This window comes from Pimephales promelas, chromosome 17, assembly GCF_988280905.1.
Source record: "Pimephales promelas chromosome 17, fPimPro1.hap1.1, whole genome shotgun sequence".
NCBI classification, from domain to species: domain Eukaryota; kingdom Metazoa; phylum Chordata; class Actinopteri; order Cypriniformes; family Leuciscidae; genus Pimephales; species Pimephales promelas.
The window spans coordinates 24,844,228-24,857,408 of record NC_142785.1 but is presented as its reverse complement, the minus strand read 5'-3'; the positions used below and the strand labels follow the sequence as shown (position 1 = coordinate 24,857,408).

The 13,181-nt window shown below is 36.7% G+C and overlaps 1 protein-coding gene across 2 annotated transcripts in view; it reads right to left on the bottom strand.

Moving 5' to 3' along the window:
* dnmbp (dynamin binding protein) overlaps positions 1-10,346 on the bottom strand; it is a 51,418-nt gene extending 41,072 nt beyond the window's left edge. For both annotated transcript variants that reach the window (XM_039665080.2, XM_089122244.1), the window contains exon 1: positions 10,015-10,346. The gene's annotated coding sequence lies outside the window, so the exon portion shown is untranslated. The remainder of the gene's footprint in view (positions 1-10,014) is intronic.
* Between the last annotated feature and the right edge of the window lie 2,835 nt (positions 10,347-13,181).

Below are 13,181 nucleotides of genomic sequence, written 5' to 3'. Positions count from 1 at the left end.
CGCTTGGGTGTTTCTGCAGTTTCTCCCGCCCCAGCCCCCGACGTAAGCATGACGTGGTAAAAGAACGGTTCTAGTTCAGCAAAGAGTTGGTGCCGCTTTGGAACCAGTTTTCCCGGCCACGAACCGGTTCTTTGGCTGCCGAAACACAAAGAACTGGTTCGCGTGCAGGCACCGGCTCCAAACCGGCTCTCAAAATGCTTTGCTGGAAAAGGGGCTAAGGAGATCAAAACTACGCTAATACATACTATAGTCTATAGTATATAAAATCGATTGGATGTTCAAATTGGAAAGGTGTAAAAAGAAGTGGGCAAGTGATTTCTGTCAGCTGTCTGGAAAAACAAGCAAAAGTGTTGTAGATAGAGTAGTCAAAAATACCAAGTTCGGTACTGTGACGATACCAGCTTTTCTCTCTAGCATTTTGAGCGCTGTTGAAACGTTTTTTAAAACACATCTGATTGGCCACTGTGTTGACGCTCTCAACATATGTCTCTGATTGGCTACAATGATCAACGCTTCAAAAACATGTGGTTAGTTACACAGATACACACAAGCGTTTAAAAGCGCCGTTTATCAGTGGATCCATCTATTGTGCACAATAACCGTGCCAGAAATCAGACCCTATATGGTACAGATATTAATATTGATACTACATTATTAGATTGTGGTACCTTATCAAAGCCAAAATTGTAGTATAGAACCATCTCTTGTCTTGCCGAGTATTCATGTAAACACAGTCAGTTATGTTTTAAGTGACCACAAACAGTTGAGAAACAAAATCCATGTGTAACAGTAATGGATCCGTGTTTCAGGCCTTTAAGTGACAGCAGATCATTTAAAACATATCTAGGCCTATATAGCAGTTTTCCCCCATGGTAATGATGATCAAAAGGCTGAGTGGCTAGTACATTTGGAAAGCCACTAGTCAAAATGGCTGATGAGCAGGTGACCCTACGTTTTGACCATACGTCAACATCCGCCGTTTTAGGGTACCCTTTAACGTCGGTTAGATGACGTTATCGGATCCTAACCCTACCCCAGACCTAAACCTACCCCGTCACCTAACTGACGTTAAAGGTAAAGCGTCAGTTGTATGACGTACCAGGATCGTACCCTAAAACGGCGGATGTTGACGTAAGACGTCCCAAGACGTCAGTTATATGACGTCTTGGGATGAGACTGTGTTACCCTGGTTGTCACACAGAATTTCCACTTTCCAAATTACGTGGTGGAAACTTATGAGTTGTGACGCAATGTTGGGGTACAGTTTTAAAACTCCAGCTAAAACATCTGGCACATCTTTGCCCTGCCGTACAGGAATAAATATTTAAAGTGTGCATATCCATCGCCCCTTTCCAAAATAATGATAAAGCACATATACAGCCTCTCTGTTCTTTTTCTTTCTGTATCATTTAATGTCATAAGTGGCTATGATCCAGCCCTGGATGGAGTCTAAGTGTAAACATCCTTCCCCTGGCTAAACGTCAACAGTCTTCCTCATCCCTTTTCGGATCCAAGACACTCCCCTCAAAACTTTAACCATCCATTTCCTCTTTTTCGATTCTCCTGGAGTGTTCCCTCTCTGGAACCCGATCTGCTGACCGTCTGCTTTTATTTATTGGACAGGTCCGATTTCAGGCCAACAATGGAGGGGGGAGGGGGGTATGCGGGAGGTGGGTCGCTCCCTGCCCCTCTCTTCTATTGCAAAACACATACAGGCCTGGAAGCTTCTATATTGTGCCACTCTTCTGCTGCTTTTTATATAACTGTTGGGTGTTTACAGCACTGACATTGTGTGTGGCCGTGAGATGCACGCGCCTCCATTTAAATAATGCATGCTTTTTAAAACAGCCCTTGCATGAGGATCATTCTAGATAAGCTCAAATTGATGTGGCTCACTCTTGTCTCAGCATGGGAGAAAATCCAGTAGATTTGGAACAGATCATGGTTCTGGGTAGTAATAATCTCGCTCGATATCAACAAGAAGCAATAAGGTTAATTAAACTCTGATAAAAGAGAATATCAATTACAGGATGTGGGCTGTGGCCGAAACTGACAGTCAGTCAATTACTTAGAATTTTAAATAAGTGGTTTGCAAGGCTTTCAAGACAACATAACATTGTATGATCAAGAACCAATTCAAGTGAGCCTTCAAGAGAAATAACCATGCAAATATTTTATTGAATCTAACCAAGCTTTCTCATTAGAATTGGAATCATTAGTTGATAAAAATGAAACGGTTGATGCCTTTCTACTCCTATCATAACTAAGAAGGCAACTTTTTTCATGGTACAGACAACAAATATGCGGTAAACAGTGTAATGGGGAAATCAGACGGTGCCCACATTAAATCTTGGCAGGATTTCCTCTTATTCTGCAAACTACACAAAATTCATCAATTTGTTCAGCTTGACATACTTTAAACAGGTATTAATATTAGACATGATACAATAATTTGTTCTTTAACTTCTCAGTTCTACATCATGGTTTTGTTTTCTTCTCAGCTTTAAATTATTAGGTCATCAAAAATGACAATTTAGGAGAAATTATGAAGACCACTTACTATGTTATTTTCCATCCCATTACAATGAACTGAAGCTTTCAAGCATCAAAAAGGATACAAACGCATCATGAATGTATTCCTACAATAGCTTTGTGTGAGAAACAGAATGGCATTCATTACTCATCAAATATTATTTACATAAAGGAAGTAGAAATTTTCCAGTTAATGAACAAATCATTTTTAAGTCAGAATTTTCAATCACTTAAACATATTCACAAAACTGGTCTGAATGATTTGTTCTTGAGTTCACTGACTTCACTACACTTTTCCACCCTCCGGCCAAACGGTTCCACTTATATTTCCATTTCCATAGGCTTAGCCTAGTCCTTTTTGTGAAGCTTGAAATCTTATGTTTCCATTCAATGAAACTGCATGAGCAACTTTTTACTTTTATTTTCTACAACGGTAAGTCATACAGGCTTGAAATGACATGAGTGTGAACAAATAATAACAGAAGCTTCATTTTGGGGGGAACTTTTCAATATATATCCTGTATACTTTTTCTACCAATTTCTTTGTCTCTCTCAATAGTTCTGCTTTGAATCTCAATAAATAAAGACAGCAGAGCTAAAGCTCTCTCTTTATCTAAACATTATTATATGGCTTTTTATATTTCAATTTTGAGAGTACCCTAACTTCCTCATTCCATTGCTTTCTCTGGGTGCCATGTTTCTAGGCTGACTTAACAAAAATACAAGGGTGGGAGCTGTGTCTGGCAGGTCCAAGTGGAGTTTTATGGGGAAATCCAGGGTTCACAAGAGACCATGCATGGGGAACTTTCCCTGCACAAACATTGAATCTTGAGGAGCACAACCCAGATGGATGGTTGCTATGGAGATCAAAAGTTTTGCAGGCCAGTGCAAGAGAGCACGTTCTAAAAATGTCACATTCTCCCAGACACACCTCCCCCTACAAACACAACCTTGAGAGGCTGTTCTTTGTTTACAGGCTATGGAGAAAACCATTTCCAATAGAGCATCTAATGAGGCTACTGGGCTACGGCCCACCACTGAGACTAAAGTAGCTCCAATGATTTGCAAAGAGGATTTTTTTTCTCCACAGAACATTCAAGAAAACCAAGACAAAACAATCAAACAATCAATGAGTCTTTTGATGTGTCAGACATAGCTACAAATGCCACCAGAAACCCCCTTTTTGACAGCAATGGTTCCTGTTATCTTTTTTAAAATTCAGAGCAACATGTCTGCATTATTGAAATAAGGATCTGAAACAAGTTATTATTACTTGCAGCAATGGACACTGTTTAATGAGACATTAAGTGAGCCCTAGGAGTGTGAATCTTTGAGTAAACAGCGAATTGATTCGATTCACCCATACATAGGTTTTTATTTGATTAGATTCAAGAATAATGTTTGACCAATATATCGCCATTTGTTTTTCTGATTGGCCGATATGTAGTAGCGGGACTTTTATTTCACTCATTTACAATCTCTGTCTTTGTTAGTTTACGGTCTCTGTCAGTTATATCTAATACTTTCAAAGACAGAACTGGTACACAAAGAAAGTAAATGGTATGTGAAAAAGTAAAGTGTTTGCTTTTATATTATTTGTAACAGAAAAGGCAAACAATAAGGCTAAAATACTTTCTTTACCGTCAACCTTCAGCAAATGCGCATCTACTGTACATCATTTTAAAAAATCTCTGAACATTTAATTTCAAATATATTTTAACAAATATGCTACTTTATTTGTGAAAAATACTGTACTATTGCACATTCAAGAAGTTGCCATTCGTTATACACCCTGCTCATCAAACGCCCGTCAAAAAAACAATATCGGTCGACCACTATTCGAGAATGACTCAAATTTGCGCATATAATTATTGTTCATATATTTATTTTTAAATATTAAATGCTACTTTATAGAATTGAGAATAATTTCTAGTCTCTAAAACCTATTACCAAACCAAATTATTCAGGATTCCAAAAATAAATACCAGTGCAATGATTTGACAGGATTTGTAATTAATGCATTAAGATTACAACTAGTCAATCGTCAGACCCCTAGTGGCCCCCCTTGTCACAGTGCCAGGACAATGTTCCTGGTCTTCAAAGCCTAGCTGACAGTCTTCTACAGTCCAATGCTAGCCTTAATTTGATTTAGGAAACTGAAACTACTCCATATAGACAAAAATACAGTAATTTACTGTACCACACATAATTATCTTTGACTTACTTTGCCAATTTTGACAACACAAAGTCATGTTAGCATTGACTCATTGAGAGAGTTGTCATAGATCCATGTGAGACTGGCTATGATTAGAAGAGAGATACACTGGCTATTTCAAACACAAAAAAAAATCATCTGCACTGCAGGCCACAACTCATTGTCTTCTTGAAAACCAAAAAGAAAAGAACTGAAAGACTTTCCAATGGACAGAGACTGTCCAAATGTTGCATCCATGATCCATTTCAGATTCATTGCAATTGTGCTTGGCTTGTGTACACTCACCAAAAGGATTATTAGGAACATCTGTTCAATTTCTCTTTAATGCAATTATCTAAATCAAACAATCACATGGCAGTTGCTTCAAAGCATTTAGGGGTGTGGTCCTGGTCAAGACAATCTCCTGAACTCCAAACTGAATGTCAGAATAGGAAAGAAAGGTGATTTTGAGAAATCAAAATTGAAGGTGCAATTTTGAGAGTGGCATGGTTGTTGGTGCCAGACGGGCCGGTCTGAGTACCACAATCTGCTCAGTTACTGGAATTTTCACGCACAACCATTTCTAGGGTTTACAAAAAATGGTGTGAAAATGGAAAAACATCCAGTATGCGGCAGTCCTGTGGGCGAAAATGCCTTGTTGATGCTAGAGGTCAGAGGAGAATTGTCCGACTGCTTCAAGCTGATAGAAGAACAACTTTGACTGAAATAACCACCCGAGGTATGCAGGAAAGCATTTAAAGCCACAACATGCACCACCTTGAGGCGGATGGGCTACAACAGCCCCGCCGGGTACCACTCATCTCCACTACAAATAGGAAAAAGCTACAATTTGCAAGAGCTCACCAAAATTGGACAGTTGAAGACTGGAAAAATGTTGCCTGGTCTGAGTCTCGATTTCTGTTGAGACATTCAGATGGTCAGTCAGAATTTGGCGTAAACAGAATGAGAACATGGATCCATCATGCCTTGTTACCACTGTGCAGGCTGGTGGTGATGGTGTAATGGTGTAGGGGATGTTTTCTTGGCACACTTTCGGCACCTTAGTGCCAATTGGGCATCGTTTAAATGCCACGGCCTATCTGAGTATTGTTTCTTACCATGTCCATCCCTTTATGGCCACCATGTACCCATCCTCTGATGGCTACTTCCAGCAGGATAATGCACCATGTTACAAAGCTCTAATCATTTCAAATTGATTTCTTGAACATAACAATGAGTTCACTGTACTAAAATGGCCCCCACAGTCACCAGATCTCAACCCAATAGAGCATCTTTGGGATGTGGTGGAACTGGAGCTTCGTGCCCTGGATGTGCATCCCACAAATCTCCATCAACTGCAAGATGCTATCCTATGGGGCAACATTTCTAAACAATGCTTTCAGCACCTTGTTGAATCAATGCCACATAGAATTAAGGCAGTTCTGAAGGCGAAAGAGGGTCAAACACAGTATTTGTATGGTGTTATAATCCTTTAGGTCAGAGTATGTAGCAGAGACACATCACTTGGCTCCAACATGACCTCCTTTCTGTAACCTGTTCTGACAAATTCAATCCTTCTTTGAGTCAAAGAGAGGAGGCCATGTGCAATATGAGCAACACAATGTCCCAAAAACACAGCTGGTGTCCTGAACAAATGGCAGCCAGCCATCAGTTGTCGTGTGATTGGTATCCACTAAATCTTATTGGTGTACATGACATTTAACAAACTGATATCTGTTATGAATGAAAGTACATGGGCTGCGACATGCATTGTAAGCTTACTGTTGAGTCAGAGTCTCAGGTGACCACAATGCTTTCTCACATAGACAATGCAAAATCGCTATTCCCAGATGATTTAAGATGTATTTTTTCCAAAGCTGTGTGTAAACTACAGTTGTGGCTGGAAAAGAATTCCAGGAATGTTCCCAACTTTCTTTTCACTGGGCTACAGTGGTGTGGAGTTAAGTTTCTACACGTTATGAACATAACCTGGAATCTACAACAAATCTAATCAAAATTACATCTGGTGATGGAGGCAGGTCAATAGAAGCCTGTTTAAAATCACAAATATAATGTAGAGAAGCAGGTGGCATTTTGCAGGACAGCTGTAGTAGATTCAAGCATTGCCATCATGCTGCCACCTCATATAATATCAACATAACAAGCCTCAAATGACAAGTATGGACAGGGAATACTCCATCAGTGCATTAGCACTATAACTATAAGAACAGAACACTTGCTAGAAGAACAGCTTCACAATTAACTGTGATTTAGCCTAACTGATTTATTCATACAATGATTCTTGAAATATGGAAGCAAACATGACCAGCATCTTTATCAGTCATTTGAAATATTTTACATTTCCACTTAAATCTTAATTTACATAGAAATTTCTAAAATATATTTTAACATTTTAAGTCATTTTAATAGCTTGTAATTGAAAAAAATGGCTACTATATTAATGCTTGTGCAATATAAAAAATATGGTTATGCTGTCAACCATATAAGAGTTTGTCTTACTGTGATAATGATTCAATATTTGATTTGTCACCACTTATGTCAATACAATAATAAATAATTGACACTATTTCTGTATGATGGGGTACTGAGGACCCACATTAAAAGTAAATTGAAACAAATAGAGGAAGCAGAAAACTTAAATTAATTCAAAGTATTTACTTTTATAAACTTTTTTTTTTAGCAGTTTTGTAGTTTTATTTGTCTCAGTACTCAAAAAAAGGTTTGATACTGAGAGCTGCACAAAATGGAAGGCCTAAACTGGAAACATATCTGTGAGGTATGAATGACAAACAATAAAACATTTGATTACATATACGATTACAAATCAGACAAGAGAGTACCATTAATCATCTTCGGGTAAATACAATTCCATCAAATTAAAATTTATTTGTATATCGCTTTTCACAATACATATTGTTTCAAATCAGCTTTACAGAAATACAGTACCGTTATGCTAGCTAACACCTACAGGTTTATTTTGCACTAATGAATAGCAGCACACAGTTTGTTTTAGGTGAATGAATAGTGTCCCAAAGCCTGACATGCTGTTGCTCCCTCAGCAAGAGAGACAACTGACAACTGAGAGACAACAGTTGTCATCTGACAGGTGACCAGAATCAAACCCACTCGCAATAGACTTATAACAATAGACTGAACAGCCTCATTGATATAGACCATTTCACAAGATGTAAACAACACTGGTCCAGAAGCACTTCCTGTTTCAGTTTGTAACTGTTTTCTTTATTTCACATGTAAAGAAAACATCTTAAAGATGTTTGTTTAACTTTTTGATTCAGTTTTAAATGTTCTGTTGGTTGTATTTTATCCCAGCTTTTATGTAGTGTTAAAAAACTGAAACAGGAAGTGCTTCTGGACCAGTGTTGTTTACATCTTGTGAAATGGTCTATATAATTGATATTTATGGTTTACCATAGTTACCTGCCACTGAGTCACCACATTTGATGAATGATTCATGTTCTCCCACAAATGTAAGCACGCTTAACGCTGCATAAAAACCCATTCTTGCCTAAGCAGGTTTGCTGGTCTCCCAGTCTGATCAGATTTGTGTGTTTACTGACTTTAGCAATTTTAAGATGGTCAGGAAACTTGGTTTTCCACAATAGACACCAGTTTACTTCTCGCCTAGTCAGGCTGTGAGACCATCTTGCATCAGCAAAACAGCTTAAAGGTAGGGTAGGCAATTTTCAGATAGGCTAGCAATAGCGAGCTAGCTTTGAAAACATAAGATCCCACCCTCCTTTCAGAGTGTCTCCAAAGCCACACCTAAAAAGCATCATGAGAGATTAAACTACCTCATGTCTCAAAGCACATAACATTACAATAATAATGAAAATGTATAATTTAAAGTGTTGGTTCACCCAAAAATGAAAATTATGTCAATAATGACTCACCCTTCAGGGCACCCACGGAAAATACCGAGCACCCACGTGTGCCAGACTGCCAGTAGGCTACATTAATTTTAAATAAAATGAGTGTAAAAATTTCAGCACCTATGCCCTCATGTCATTCCAAGCCCGTAAGATCTTGTTCATCTTCAGAACACAGTTTAAGATATTTTAGATTTAGTCCGAGAGCTTTCTGCCCATATAGGCGTAATTTGCAGGTGGGACGGGTGGGATGTCGCCACCACTTTTTTCCAGGGTCGATATTGTCCCCACCACTTTTGAAACATCTCGTTGCATGGATGTAATTAATACAAATAAATAAAACATCTGTAGTTAAATAAGAAGCGATCTGAAATGTGTCATTTTTGAAATCAAGTGATCAAAGTGTATCGGTTTTATTAAGAAAAATAAATAACAACGATAAAAAACACAGAGCGTCTTAAGTCACAGAGTCACTGAACGCGGATTGACAACAGAACCAGACGAGAATAAAGTGCTGAATAAAGTGATAGTTTTTGTTATTTTTGGACCAAAAGTATTTTCGATGCTTCAAAACATTCTAACCCACCAATGTCACATGGACTACTTTGATGATGTCTTTATTTCTTTTCTGGACCAGAACAGAATACCGTACATACATTTTCAATGGAGGGACAGAAACCTCTCGGACTAAATCTAAAATATCTTAAACTGTGTTCTGAAGATGAATCTGTATCCATCTATATCCATCTCTTCTAAATTAAAGGGACTTGTGAATGCAGCAAGCTATTTGTTTTGGTTCAGAAGCAACCATAAATTGTGTATATAAAATAAAAATATACGTTGACAGGCAGTAAAAGATTGTATCATTGCATTTGGGCCTACGCCTTCCACAGATGATACATTTAGACCACTGAACTTAGTGATTGCTATCAGGATGTGAAGAGACTTTCAACCACCATAACAAAACATGTTTCTGGGACAAATCACTCAGACTTGTTAGTTTTGTTCATGAACGTCTCTTAAAAAAGCAGTTGAGTGAAGATTCAATCAGTGAACCGCTTATAAAGACACAAATCTCGTTGACACCTACAGGCATAAAAGAGTAACGTTAACCTGAAAGAGCCAGAACGAATCGTTTCAAAAGATTCAAATCACTAAAAATAGCCCAAATCCGGACCACTAACGGCTAATCGTGTTTTCTAACACACAAACAGAAGTAAAATATACAAATATATTTCACCAAATTCCCCAAATAAAGTTATGCAAATATGCATAAAATACAAGTGTAACCGATTCAAACAGTAACCGACGCTAGCATTAAAATACTAGCAACAAATGTAACAAACTTTACTCAAGATTTTTATTCAAGATTTCACTCACCTGTGTGATATCAAGTACCCTCAGTGCGGTTAGACAGCTTTACCGAAAAGACTCAACCAAAATCTTGTAACGTTAGGTGCTCGTGTGCGTGTCCCTTGCTTCTGCCGTTAAAGTTGTATCATTAAACATTGCTTATAAAACAATCATCGGATGAGGCCAACAGGCGTTTCTCCCGCCTGTCATTATTCGGCTTACACGCTGCAGTTGATCCGATCCCAATGGTCATCTACGCCACGGCGGCATCAGCTGTCATCCCAGTAGAAGACCCAGCAGGCTGATCCTCAACCTCAACTCCCTCCATGCTGACATCAACATCAACACACCACCCTCTGCTGCTGACACAAACGAGCGCAGGGCTGCCTTCAACATGCCTGAAGAAAATTCCTACTAAATCTGTAGCACAAGGTATTTTTACGTGTCGGTTGCTTTTTTAATATAAGAAAAATAATTTAGACAATTAGATTAGTAACTCTAAACTGAAACAAATGGGTAGAGTTATTTTATTTCTCTAGTTTGCTGTGACTCTAACGTCAAACAAAAAATGTTAAAATATTTCTAATGAGGGTGATTCTACAGCTATGGACAGTTTTGAACCTGTAATCTTTTGTAATAAACTTTTTTAAAACATTTTTTAATTGTTACTAGATTAGCTATTTTAAACTAAAGTTGACACAAGCGAATCATGATAGGAGAATTCCGCCATATTTGTCACTTTTCTGAAAGCCATGAACATTTGTCATTTGTAGAGGTGTAACAATTTCGTGTGTAACAATATATCGCAATACAAAAAATGTAACAATATTTAGTATCATGGATAGTCACAATAATTCACCCAAAAAGATTTACAAAAAAGTTTAAAGAGATTTAGTGTCAGTATATAATGTTGAATATAATGTAATAATGTAATGCTAGCTATATATATATATATATATGTGTGTGTGTGTGTGTGTGTGTGTGTGTGTGTGTGTGTGTGTGTGTGTGTGTGTGTGTGTCCTGATAAAGCCAAATGTCTTATGTTACCACTTACCAGTAAAAAGTGGCCTACATTATTTTAAATATATCTAGTTAGAGTGAAAGGATATTTGTCTAAAATAATTATTTATTTATTTATTTGCTACACTCCCAGTTGGTCAAACATTTGAAATAATAGTTATAAATTAGGCCAATATTAAATAAAAAGAAACTATCTTGCGAAGTTTCATTTAATTACTAGCTATTTATGTCCTAAATACGCACACTTTTTGCATAATTTACAACTAACACTTTAAAAATTAAAGTAGGCCTATATTTACTTAAAAAAAAAACTTTAAAAATACTCGTCGTGTTGGAAAAAAATATAGAAAAGATAGGCTATGCAATGCATACAATATTAAAAAATATTTTTTTGAAATGTATTTATGCATATTTAATTCTTTGTTTAGGCTATCTCAATTTTAAACACATAATAATTCATATTTTCATGACTGATTTTAATATTATATATCTGGGGGTATGGGTACAACAATAAAATTCTAAATAAAAGCAATTTAAAGCAAATGTTTTTTTTTTTAATTAACTGTTGTAACAAAAGGTAAAATGTTTTATGAAAATAAAATCAACCCTTGCGTGATACATAAACGTAAACAAAGTTTAAGAATCATTCTAATATTGTATAATGTTCAGACATGGAGGGTTACAACAGTCTGCTTTTGGTTTTCATGACTCAGAATAAGAAAACCCTGCATTTGTGTTATGAGTGGAAATGACAGACCTATATTGCTTAATGTAGACTCATCCGTGTCAATATTATTGCCACAAAGGGAACGTAATGTTTTAAGACACACAGTTTCAATCGTAAGATTATTTTCGCTGTGTCTGCATTAACCACGACTTCCTTATTTTCAGAAACAATGAAAGGAAGCAGCCTGTGAGGCCCTTGTTTATAAGGTAGTGCAGAATTGTTACGTCAAATCTTGACCTCTACTTTACACACGCATCATTCTGTGTCATCTCCAATACCCAGACTCGGATCACTTGACTCGGGTTCCATTTTAATTCAGTTAGAAAGCAAAACCAAGTGGGCATACTAGAGCACGTGTATAGATAACAGTTGCTGAGTGGGTTTTATTGTCACATTCAGCTCTGTGTTGTAAGCTGCTCTGTCACAACATGCCCACGAGAAAATGAGAAAATGAGAAAATGCCAGATCTGTCATATCCTGGAAGCATGAAAAGCATCTGTTGTCCTATTCATAGTGACATTTTCTTTGAGAATGACCATGTGAGCATGATGCTCTTTGTTGCTATTCATTCTTGTTAATCTATTCATGATCTTTGTCAGTGAAGCATTCTCATACAATGAAATCCCGTCATTTCATTTTGCTACTGTTCGGACAGTTTATTCATGGATTGTTAATGCAAGATTGTTGATCTTCTTACTGGAAGCAGACCCCTAATAGTGGGTATGAATCATAATTTTTCATGGGACATGTTTTACACAAAATTTCCTTCAATTCCAGTCTGACGGTGCAGCTCTCCAAACATTATTATTCTTGGTTATGAGAAATTAAGTATTGCTCATATTTTCCAGCTGCAGAGCCTTCTGATCCTTTCCTGGTCAACTCAACATTCCTGAAGTACATTTTCCTTTTTCCTGTTTTTCAGAGGGCATTGTTATACTATTTGTGTGCGATAACCAGGAAGAACACAGGAATGCGTACAATCTTTAAATGTTTACTGCATTGTTGATGGATCATTTTATTAAAACATTCACTCTGGAATTAAAAACATGGAATGATCAGTTATAATACATATTTAGTTTAATGTTTTTGTACTATTCAAGAATACCATCCTGAAATAGTTAATACATTTTCTGGAATTAAATACTAAATTATAGTTTATGTACTTTTTTAAGCTTGGTTTTTATAGACCCAGGTGAAAAAGACGTTGTATTAAATGTATTAAAAATATATTTGAAATACAAATAGTGTGTTTATAATACATTTGTATTTACAACATGCTTATTTAAAGTGTACTAAAAATTTATTTTATTGCATTTTAGTATATTTCTAAAAAGTATACTAGAAGTACATTGGTAATAAATATATATTTAATTACACTTTTAAGAAATGTACTATAGAAAAGCATACTTTTAATGTATTTATAAAAAGTATATTAATAATATATTGG